The following is a 12,841-nucleotide window of genomic DNA, read 5'->3' as shown; positions in this document are numbered from 1 at the left end:
CCCAAAAAAAAAAATTCAAGTTTATTTTTAATTTTCTTTCAATTCAAAATTATTTTCTTCTCTCTAGTAAAAGTAAAGATATTTTCTCAAAAATATTTATTATTCATAAATCAAACACTAAAAAATATTTTCTACTCACCAACCAAACATGAGAAAATAAGTAAAAAAATGTACTTGTTTTCCAGGAAAACATTTTTGTCCATACCAAACACACCCTAGGACTTTATTTTTGAAGTCACTGTCAAGATTCTGGATCAAAGGATACGTTATTATATAGGTGACAACAAATTTCCCAAATTTAAGTATGAACTGAGATTCTTACAGGATCACTCAACTAATATTTATTATCTGAAGAAGTCACTTTATTTGTTGAAGCGTTATGATGGAAACTGATTTGCTATGTTTAGCAAACATGATTAACAACTTCTGGAAAGTACCATGGCAATACACAGAAAACATAGAGGAGATACTTGAGCTTAAGGAAACAACAAACACAAAGATTGCACATGGATTCAGAGAAGCAAATCAATTAGCAGATAAAATGGCAAATGAAGCATTCATGTATCAAGACGTACAGAATTCACTGGAATGATTTTAACCAATTTACAGTGAAAAAAAATGAAATCAAGAAGAAAAGTTGAGCAGGGCATGGTCACTAATATCAAAGAGGATATGCTTTTGCATACTTCAATCATATAAAGTTTATTGAAACAGTACATTTAATAATATGAAAAAGCAACATAAAGTTTATTGTGTAAACAAACAGCATTTTCACTATAATCAAATGTCTGAGTACTTTATGCACTTATATAGCCAAATTTTCACTTGTCTAACACAATTGCAATTGGACTTCTCCGGAGATGGTTGCGGACATGAGGAATAGAATGAGTTTGTTTGTTGCTGGGCTGTCTCGGTTGTCGAGTAAGGAAGGTAGGGCTGCTATGCTTATTGGGGACATGGACATATCAAGGTTGATGGTCTATGTGCAGCAGGTTGAGGAAGAGAAGCTGAGGGACAGAGAAGAGTTCAGAAATAAGAGAGCTAAGACCGGGAACGAGTCCGGGCAGCAGAGAGGTAATTCAAACCGTTCCTCCTTTTAGCAAAGGCAAAAGGGACCTGCTCCATCATCTGCTAGAGCACCTGCACCCAGATATAGAGGTGAATTTTATGGCCAGAATTCGAAGGACTTCAGGGCTAGACCAACACAATCTTCGGGTAGTGGGGCGCAAGGGAGTAGTAAGCCTCTTGCCTGCGCCAAGTGTGGTAGGAACCACTCAGGTATTTGTCGAGAGGGCTCCATTGGTTGTTTCAGGTGTGGTCAGAATGGACATTTCATGCGAAAGTGTCCAAAGAATAGGCAGGGTAATGGGGGCAATAAAACACAGTCTTCTTCAGTTGTTCCACCAGACAGGACGACACCTAGAGGAGCTACTTCTAGTGCAGGCAAAGGAGCAAATAATCTTTATGCAATCACCAGTCGCCAGGAGCAAGAGAATTCTCCAAATGTTGTCACTGGTATGATCAAAGTCTTTGCTTTTGATGTTTATGCCTTGCTAGACCTAGGAGCAAGTTTATCTTTTGTAACTCCTTATGTTGCAAATAAATTTGAGGTTCTTCCTGAAAGACTTTGTGAACCCTTTTGTGTTTCTACACCGATTGAGGAGTTTATTCTAGCAGAAAGAGTTTATCGTGATTGTCCTGTTTCTATCGATCAGAAGAGCACCATGGCTGATTTGGTTGAGTTAGACATGGTAGATTTCGATGTCATTCTAGGTATAGATTGGCTTCATGCCTGTTATGCATCATTAGACTGTAGAACTCGAGTGGTCAAGTTTCAGTTTCCGAATAAGCCAGTCTTAGAATAGAGTAGTAGTTCAGCAGTGCCTAAGGGTCATTTCATTTTGTACCTTAAGGCAAGAAAGTTAGTTTCAAAGGGTTGTATCTATCACTTAGTCCGAGCTCATGACTCTAGTGTTGAGATACCTCCTTTTCAGTCAGTTCCTATAGTAAGAGAATTTCCAAAAGTGTTTCCTGATGATCTACCCGGAATTCCTCCTGAGAGAGAAATAGATTTCGGCATAGATCTTATTCCAGATACTCGTCCTATCTCTATTCCGCCATATAGAATGGCACCAGCAGAGTTGAAGGAGTTGAAAGAGCAGTTGAAAGATCTCTTAGAAAAAGGTTTCATTCGACCGAGTGTCTCACCTTGGGGTGCTCCGGTCTTGTTTGTGAGGAAGAAAGATGGTTCTCTTAGGATGTGTATAGATTACCGTCAGTTGAATAAGGTTACCATTAAGAACAAGTACCCTCTTTCGAGGATTGATGATCTTTTCGATCAGCTTCAGGGTGCCACTTGTTTTTCAAAGATTGACCTCAGATCAGGCTATCATCAGTTAAGAGTAAGGGAGTGTGATATTCCAAAGACAGCTTTCAGGACCCGGTACAGTCATTATGAGTTTTTAGTCATGTTATTTGGTTTGACCAATGCACCGGCAGCTTTCATGGACTTGATGAATAGAGTCTTCAAACCTTATCTAGATACGTTTGTTATCGTCTTCATTGATGACATACTAGTCTATTCAAGGAATGAAGAAGATCATGCTAGTCATCTCAGAACAGTTCTTCAGACTTTGAAGGACAAGGAGTTGTATGCCAAGTTCTCTAAGTGTGAGTTTTGGCTCAAGTCTGTGACATTCCTAGGCCACATTGTGTCCGGTGATGGAATTAAAGTTGATACTCAAAAAATTGAGGCAGTGCATAATTGGCCTAGACCCACATCTCCAACTGAAATTAGGAGTTTCTTGGGTTTAGCTGGCAATTATAGAAGGTTTGTTGAGGGGTTCTCATCTATTGCATCTCCTTTGACCAAGTTGACTTAGAAGACAGTGAAATTTCAATGGTCTGAAGCTTGTGAGAAGAGCTTTCAGGAATTGAAAAAGAGATTAATTACAGCTCCAGTATTGACGTTACCAGAAGGTACTCAAGGTCTTGTGGTGTATTGTGATGCATCTAGATTTGGTTTGGGTTGTGTCTTAATGCAGAATGATAAGGTTATAGCTTATGCCTCCAGACAGTTGAAGGTTCATGAGAAGAACTACCCAACCCATGACTTAAAGTTGGCTGCTGTAGTATTTGCTTTGAAGGTATGGCGTCATTACTTGTATGGTGTGCATGTTGACATATTCACTGATCACAAGAGCCTTCAATATGTGCTTACTCAGAAAGAGCTTAATCTCAGACAGAGGAGGTGGTTAGAATTACTCATGGATTATGACCTGAGTATTCTTTACTACCCAGGTAAGGCTAACGTTGTTAGTAAGAAGGGGAAACTTAGTCCCCAATATATTGGACCTTACCGCATAGCCAAGAAAATTGGCAATGTTGCTTATGAGTTGGAGCTACCACAGGAACTAGAAGCGGTTCATCCGGTATTTCATATCTTCATGTTGAAGAAGTGCATAGGCGATCCTTCATTGATCCTACCGACTGGAAGTATTAAGATCAAGGATAACTTATCTTATGAGGAGGTTCCTGTTCAGATTCTAGATCATCAAGTTCGTACGTTGAGAACGAAAGATGTAGCCTCAGTCAAGGTCCTATGGAGGAACCAATTTGTTGAGGAAACTACTTGGGAAGCCGAAAAGGACATAAAAAAGAGATATTCACATCTCTTTGAATCCGGAGGAAATGCAAATTAAGGTATTAATTTCCTTCTTAGTGCTCTTTAATATATAATGAGCAGGTTGTGGTTGTTGTTGTGTTTGCATAGTTGTTTGTTGGGTGTTTGAGTTGTTGTTACACCCTTAGCCTTCTAAGAGTAACCTTATTCGAGGACGAATGTTCCCAAGGGGGATATATTGTAACATCCGGTAAGTTGAAATAACTATGAAGAGGCTTAAAAATCGAAAATAGTCATTTTTGGAAAAATTCAAAATCTGGAAATTTGGCTAAGTGTGGGAAATCAGTGAGTTTTGTCCAACTTTGAGCAGTCATAAATCCTAGCTCAGGATTATTTAGGAGTAGTTCAAGTTATTATTGTGAATCTTGTGGAATGATCTTTCTAACGCCACCGAGTTTGCTCGATTCCGAGTTCGTATGAGCGAGTTATGCCCTTCGAAAGTTGGGCAGTTGGCAGGGAATCCGTCCGGAAATTTTAAGGGCATTTTGGTCTTTTCCCTAGCCATTTCTTTCGGGATTATATTGTTGTGTTAGGCTGATATTTGGATCATTTTGTCCCATTTTAAGAGAGTGAAAGCTAGGACTCAAGAGTAAAGAAGAGAAGAAGAGAAGAAGGAGAAGAAGAAGAGAAGAAAGAGGAGATCAACAAGTTTCCGTCAAAGATCGCCGTGGATATCGTCAGGGGTGATCCCTATCAAGGTATGTGAGTTCTTAGTGTGGTTTGATCCTTTCCCCCACACACCCAACTCATTGTTATTGAGAAAAGATTGGATATGTTGTTGAAGTTGTTGGGTTGTGTTGTTGATGTTGTTGAAGTTATTGTTGGTTGTGGGACATGATTTGGTTGTGTATTTGAGTTGTAATCTATTGTATGTTGAGAGATTGATGATACTTAGTGTTTGGGGTTGAATCCATTGAAGTAAGGGTGGTTTAGAGTTGACAAAACATGGGAGAAAAGTCAAGTTTTCTGGGCTAGGGGTTGGCACATCGCGCCCCAAGAGGAGCTCTGAAGCCCAGCCCTTGGGGCGGCGCGCCAGCCAGAATGCCAACAGGGCCCTTCTGAGCTTCAAGGGTTGGCGCTCCGCGCCTTGTAGAGTGCCAAGGACGCCAAGTTCCCCCATTCTTTTCATACTTTCTCATGCATGTTCCTAGGTATTGTACCTATGTTTTCTAGTTGTTTCCAACACTCCAAGGTACGTTTAAATGTCAAGAATTCATCCATAAACGTGTGATCATACACCTTGAATCCATAATTCAATTCAAGGCGAGTTAGTATCAAGTTAAGGTGAAGTTCAAGTCAAGTCAAGCAAGGTTAAGAAGTAAGTTCAAGCAAGTCCTCCAAGCTTTTCAAAAGTCATTATTGAACATTTTAACTTCATTCTAAGGCTCAAGTTTCAAGTTAAGTAAAGAGTAAAAAGCATAGAGTTTCAAGTCGAGTAAAGAGTATCGAGTTTTCAGTTAAGTCAAGAGCATAAAGTTGAGTTCATTTCTCAAAGTTATTAGGGAACTATGTATTCCCAAAGAAGTTTTAAAGAAATGTTTTTACATTTAAACAAGGTTGGAAACTAAGATTTCCAAAAGAGCCTTCGGGCTAGTTTTTGAGTAATTATCTCAATCAGCAGGAAGACATATGTTTTAAAAACATAAGAGCCAGTATATTTTTGGGAGTAGTATCGAGCACCAAATTGGGGGAGAGTTCAAAGAACCCACAGCTCTCATAGAACCATGTTAGCCACCATGGGTAGACAAGGATTATACTTTTTAGATGAATCATTTTCCAGATAGACCAGTGGATCCATTAGGCAGTTCAGGTCTTATACCTTTGGCCGGGTATAAGATGCTCTGGCAGCGTGAGGTCGATCGCTGTATCATCACTATAGCTCTTATGTGATGGTTGTCGGTTAGAGAAACTCCCATAGCAGTTATTGTATTTTCATACACAGAAATTATTGTATTTATATACATCAGATCATTTGTATTTCTATATACATCTCAGGCTTATTGTATCTTTGTATACACACAAAGTTTATAACATGTTTTAAACAGTCCTTTTTTATATCGCACTTGTTTTAAATTTGCCTTATATTGAAAGAAGTCAGTTAAGTTAAGTTGAGTTGAGCCAGGTAAGTTATTCCAGTTTCTTCCAGATTTCCTTCTAGCCTTTGTTGCTTAGTTTTCTAGCTCGCATACTCGTACATTCCATGTACTGCTGCCAGTTGGCCTGCATCTTATGATGATGCAGATACAGGTACCTCGAATCAGCATCATACACGCCGTTGATCCAGCTGAGCTCTCCAGAGTCAGTAGTGAGCCTCCCTGCATTCTGGAGGACTCAATTATTTTGTGTACTTAATTTTGTTCTAATAGGGTGTTGCGGGGTCTGTCCCAACATCCATCTCAGTATTAGAGGCTTCATAGACAGTCAGTCAGTTAGTATTGAGTCTCTCATCTATATGTATATATGTAAATATTCTATTTTGAGACTCGAGGTGCCTTTTTGGCCAGATTTGTATCAGTTAAGTTGTTGTATAAACTTTGCTTTGCATGAGTTATTCTGTTGAGTTAGGTTTCCGCTGAGTTAAGAAATCCAGGCCAAGGGTTCGCTTGGGGCCAGCAATGGTCTCCGGGTGCCGGTCTCGCCCAGGGTGTAGGCTCGGGGTGTGACATGACGAGACTTTCTGTTATACATTATTCTCCATGCCCTACCTATTGCATCTTGACTATCAAAGTGTATGCATACTAATGCCAATGGTTTGGGCCAAGAAAGAATATCTATCAAGAAATTCTGGAGTCTTTCAACTTATTCACCGACCTTATCTAGAGCACCTAGCTCAGAGATCATTGTAGAGCTAGCGATACATGTCTTTTTTTTTTTGGAATATGTCTAAGAGACTGCTCCTCTACCAAGAGTAAATACATATACACTCGTGAATTTCACTTCATTTGTCCGATAATCCAATTCGCATCACTATATCCTTTCAATACTGCTGGATATTGTTATAATGAAAGACATAGTTTTAAGTATTTCTTAAATACTCTAAAACTCTTTTCATTATCATATAATGAGTTCGATTGGGATCACTCGTGAACTGACTCAGTTCATTAATAGCAAATGTTATATCTGATCGCGCACACTTCGTGATATACATCATACTTCCCAATACTCTAGCACAATCCAATTGTGAGTCACTTTTGCCTTCACTCTTTTGAAATGCAAAGCTCACATTTATTGGGGACTTGACAATATTGAAATCCAAATATTTGAACTAGTCAAGTACCATTTCAATGCAATGAGACCGCGAATATGCTAAACATTATGGAGTTCTGAGGATTCTTATACCTAAGATCGCATCAGCTACTCCAAGATTTTTCATTCCAAACTTGCTTTCTAGCATACGTTTAGTAGCATTTATGTCATTAGTGTCTCCATTGATGATCAACATATCACCAATTATACAAACAAACAATGACCTAGTGATTTTAATGTAAACACATTTATCACTTCCATCATTCTTAAATCCATTTACCAACATAGTTTGGTCAAATATCTTATGTCATTGTTTGGGCGCTTGTTTTAGTCCATAAAGTGACTTAACAAGTTCGCAAACTTTCTTTTCTTTACCAGGAACCACAAAACCCTCGGGTTGTTCCATGTAAATTTCTTCCTTCAATTCTCCATTTAAGAGAGTTGTTTTCACATTCATTTGATGAATTTGGAGGTCATAAATCACAACTAACACAATTAACATCCAAATGAATGTAATTCTAGTTACTGGCGAGTATGTGTTGAAAAGATCAATTTGTCTTGCTTTATATTTGTCAACAATTCCATCGACTTTCATCTTCCTTTTGAGGATTCACTTTGAACCCAAAAGTTTATTTCCTGGGGAAAGATCAACCAACTTCCAATAGGATTGCTCAAGATTGAACCAATCTCACTATTAACACCATCTGTCCAAAAGGATGAGTCTACAGAAGACACAAGAAATGTTACAAAATCATATTCGAAGTAAGTAGATGTCCTTTGACATTTACTACACCTCGGAATCTCTTTATTAAGTACATTCTCCTTTTGTTCTTTCCAAGGTCATTTAGACCTTTCACTAGACTACTCAAGTCTATTTTTACAGTCCACAGTCATAGGTCCTATTTTAATCCTTTTAGGAATAGGAACTTGGACTTTGGCTAGACACCCCCACACTTTGAAATATTTCAAGTTGGATTTCCTTCCTTTCCATTTCTCATATGGAATAAATGTGTCCTGAACAAACAAAATTGTTTTCTTTCTGAAAAGACAAAACTTTTTGTCGTTCCCTTTTGCAGTAAAGATAGTTCCTCCACACAAGTTTTGTGGTAAACCCGAACTTATAAATAATGCATCCATCATTTCTTTCAACGTTCGATTTTTCATTAGATTGAGGTGAATAGGGCAGCAGTTTGATGGATAATTCCACTTTCCAAACATATTTCTGCACAAGCAGATTTATACTCTCCATTCTTTTCACTTCTTATCTTTTTCCCAACTGATTTTCAACTTCGATATTATATTGTCTAAACATTTCTATTGCTTCATCCTTATCATTCAGCAAATAGACATAGTCATTTCTAATGCAATTGTCAATGGAAGTTATGAGATACTTTTTTCCACCACGAGATGGTGTTGACTTCATATCGCAAATGTCAGTGTAAATCAACTCTAAGGGATTATAATTTCTTTCAACAGATTTATAAAAATGCTCAGCTTACTTAGACTCCACACAAACATGACATTTTTATTTATTGCACTCAAAGTTAGACAAAACTTCTAAATTGATAAGTTTTCCTTGCAAGGTTATGTAATTGACATGCCCCAAGTGTTCATGTCACAAACTTTGACTCAAGCAAGTAAGAACAAATAAAAATTTTGAGTTTGAAAAGCTCTTCGCGAGGTAGCTTTTTTCTCACTAATATTTTGTTCCTATTTCTTACAATTTTGTGTGATACAAACATTGTTTAGAGTCATCACCTTGTCAAATGTCCTTTTCAGAAGGAACTTTCCATAACTTTCAATTTGATTGTTATAGAACTACAATGAACAAAGTTTCATCGGGTCCAAAAAAGGCAATATAGTCCAAATGTGTTTTTCCACATATTTTTCCAAACTATCAAAATGTCATTGGCACTATGAAACCTCTTTTGGAAATATTATTCTACAAAAGAATTATATTGCTTCAATTCTCTTTGACAATCGTTACATAGTGTCAAAGTTCATTCCATAGAGGCACAAAATCACAAACTCTAAGTCACTGGTATTTTTCCATCTATCACAAATAGACATACCACTTAGTATTTAGAATACTAACAATAAAGACAGTTTTTTGTACAATGTGTTTCTATATAACAGTGAAGTTTATAGAAAGTCAAAAGTACAACATTGACTTATTATGTGAAGTTTTCATATTTTTCAAACCAATTGCATAGTCTAATTTATCCAGAGTAGTAAACAACAAAAGTTTTTAGCCTACAAAAATCAGACACAATCAAATTTCACATGGAGTACAAAACTACAAAAGTTTTTTTTTTCTCCAAACAAAATTAAATATATTCTTTATCACATAGAAATATTTTTCTTTTCAAATAGTCTTCCAACTATAACATTTTGACATACTATTTTATCAAACAAAAATGTGCATCTCTTATTTTGCAAACTAAAGAATTTTAAAGGCAACACTATTTGCCTAGCAAAATTCATTCCACAACAAATGGTTTGCAGATCTTTTTCTAAAGATACACATGACAAAAAAATCAAAATTGTTAACTCTTAGAAACTACTTTCCTCCTTAGATAAATAATAAGAAGGTTACCTGGTGTAATCTTTAACCGGAATAGCACTAATTTTTTCTGTACATTCTCACATCGACCTTGCTAAACAAAGCACCGAATTATGGAGAAGTAATGCATTAATCTTCTACTTCCATGATATGTTTCTCTCAATCAGTAGAATACAAAAAATACCAACAGTATAATAATTTCCTTAAGATTGTTGTTCATCTTGTATTCCTAAGATACTTAGAACAAAACTTTGAAGAACTTGGTAAGATACAATAAAGTTTTAGAACATTTTCACAACTAGAAAATTAAAACTAGTAGAGAAACTAGAATCAGAAACAGATTAGAAAAAATATACGAAATATTTTTTCTTAAAGAAGAATTGTTGTCAATCTGTGTTTAAAGAATCTTACTGATTCCAACAAACTTTGCAGAAACACGAATTTACCAAAGTTTAATGAACCAATGAAGAACAGAAGAACATAAATTAATTCACAAATCTAAAATATGTAACACATACCAGAATTTGGAAAAACAGAAAGAAGATCAAGCACACTGAATGCACAGTGTCCCCTTAAGGAAATTATTCCCCTCTAGTATCCGAGGTTTGATTTGGAATATGTCCTCCCAGGATAGAATGATCTTAATCACCAGTGTATTGATACCCAAAACGTTGGTGTCAGCGAGACACTCAACGACAGTAAGTACACTTAGAATACTAGATTTAGTAGTAGAAGAAGTCCAGAAATTGGTTCTATTAAAATGAGAGGAAATTCCTCAATTTATAGAAAACAGAGGGTAGTGTGAAAAGTATCTTATTGTGCCTTACCGGAAAGGTCACAAACCTTTGAAAAGTCACAATCTTTCGGAAAGGTCACCATCTTTCATAAAAGTCACAACTTTTCATAAAAGTTGCAACTTTTGATAAAAGTCACAACTCTTCATAATAGTCGCAACTTTTCATCAAAGTCACAACTCTTCATAAAAGTCGCAACTCTTCATTTTTCATTCACACCTTTTAAAACCCAACAGAGGAGGCATCCCAACATCACTAAACGAAGGATGGTCAGGAAGAATTCCATTGTCTATAACTCTGATGATCACACCTTTCCCATAGTTGGAATCCTCGCATATACCCATGTTCTGCTGCAAACCAAGAAAACTTGGAGTATGAGTAGTATCCAAGGAAAAATCCTCTGTTTCTGAGCAGAGACAAAGCCGTGTTTTTTCTCCATTTCCTTCAGTTGTTCTGCAGTTAATCTTGCTGCAACGCCTTTCATCACATTGTGATAGAAATAGATCATGGTAGCACCCTCTTCATTACCACTCGAGCTAATTGTGGTAATAGTTTTAGGCAAAAAAGAAAGGTAATAGATGTCTAGATCCGTTAACGATGATTGAGTAGAAATCAGGCTTTCAGGAGATTCAACATGGACTATATAAGTCTTGAGACCACTCTGAATAGTCGGCCATGGGAAAGAACAAAAGATGAAAACAAGAAGGATTTTGAAGAATCCCATGGCTGAAATTACAAGAACTGATAATGTATTTGATGAATTTATCTGCTTTGAAGCAACTGTCTATTTATAGTTCTTCTTTCTTCATGACTTTATTTTAGCTAAGTGGAAAAAAAGAATAATGTGGACAAGAAAATTAAAAGTAATAAAAGATAAGAAAAGAAAGGCCACTAAGTGTTAAATTGAACTTTATTCTATGAATTTGTAGATTTTCCAAAAGACTTTCTACTGTAAATTTGCTTAATTATATTTGGATACAATGAACATCTTTCTACATACAAATTTTAATTGTTAAATCACTTTGTAATAAAAAGTTGCAAATATTCTGACTAAATGAAGTTGCAATGCATGAACATGCATCTATGCAAGATCCTTTTCCAAGAATTAATTTAAATAGTGGTGAATCGTTTTGAACTAATAACATATCAATAGACTTAAAATATCGAGAGGAGCTCATATTTAGTATTTGAGGTGCTCAAAGGAGATTTGAGTTGGTTGAGATTAAAAAAAATAATAACAAAACTAAAGTTGGTTAATTTAATAACTAAAATAAATAGCGGTTAATGTAATTTATTTGCAAGACGAAACGTGAATCATGGATGATGTACATTGATCTCCTTCAATTGTGGAGATTGGACTTGCGTGGACATTTGACATTTATAGTTGGCATGACGTGAAGGGTAGAGCTAGTAACCTGGACGCAGATTCGGTCGAATTTAGTAAATTTTGCTTACATACCTTAAAATCTCGCTAAATTAATATATGTGAGACCATAAAATATTATTACTTTATAGAGGTATTATTTAATCTATAAATTAATATTTATTAATTTAAGGAGTGTTTTGAGATTCAATGAAGGTCACTTTTTGATTACATCAAAATCATTATATCTTACTAATTTATGTATCATATTTATTGAATTCACATAAGAAATAAATTTATTATATATAAAGCACAGTGAGTACATCAAAATCATTGTAGCTTACTAAATTATACATCATATTTATTGAATTTATATATAAAAAAAATCATTATGCATAAAGTACAATGTATATGTATGAATCACTGTAATATATATTTTTTGTTAAATGATTCATTGTAAAATTAATAAATTCACTATATATAATCTTCATTGTTTCATAATAACAAAATATTATTCAATGTATCTTTACTAGAAACATTCGATGTATGATGGTGAGAGAATAAATTATATAAGCAACATAGGAAATTTTTTGTAACCATATGCATAAATGGCTTATCATTTAAAATATGTCACAAAATCAATAATGGCAGATCAAATATGTAAAGTAGTATGTGAATACAAAAAACATCATTCCACTTGCACTCAAAAAGATTTGTAGTCGTGACAACACTAGAACTTTTGGATGCAATAAAAAAAATAGACATGAGTTTCAACTAGATTTAAAGTTTTACGAAAAAAATAATAAACTCATATTTCACTAAATTGTCTTAAATATATTTGTACTTTTAAAGAATTATTAATTTATAATATTAATGGGACAGTATATTTATATAGGGTCTCTGAAAATATATTGTCTTATTATCGTATCGAAATGAGTAATTTTTTCCATTGACCCAAGTCAAGACATGAGAAAATATTGTCTTAGAAAAATTATTAATGTACCGAGTATTAATTTAATAAAGTATTATTATATTATATTTGTGTTAATAAATTCATTAAATATGTACAAATATTTTAGAATCCTGGTTATAGATTTTTCATTTGCCACAATATGTTAAAAAAAAGAAAAAGTATCCGTGTGAATTAATTACAACGTCTTTTCCAGGAAACTCGAAGGACTTGTTTTTTTTTT

General features: G+C 35.2%; 1 protein-coding gene and 1 long non-coding RNA gene across 2 annotated transcripts in view; one reads left to right on the top strand and one right to left on the bottom strand.

The window, feature by feature from the left end:
• Nucleotides 1-12,841, top strand: part of LOC125842704 (uncharacterized) — a 54,761-nt gene that overhangs the window by 4,513 nt on the left and 37,407 nt on the right. The window lies entirely within an intron of this gene.
• LOC125842702 (subtilisin-like protease) overlaps nt 728-12,841 on the bottom strand; it is a 33,395-nt gene continuing 21,281 nt past the window's right edge. Inside the window, exon 2 of the mRNA XM_049522034.1 lies at nt 728-795. The gene's annotated coding sequence lies outside the window, so the exon portion shown is untranslated. The remainder of the gene's footprint in view (nt 796-12,841) is intronic.

Source organism: Solanum stenotomum, chromosome 10 (genome assembly GCF_019186545.1).
Source record: "Solanum stenotomum isolate F172 chromosome 10, ASM1918654v1, whole genome shotgun sequence".
Taxonomy (NCBI): domain Eukaryota; kingdom Viridiplantae; phylum Streptophyta; class Magnoliopsida; order Solanales; family Solanaceae; genus Solanum; species Solanum stenotomum.
Note: the sequence above shows the minus strand (reverse complement) of the source record. Positions and strands in the feature narration are given on the sequence as shown.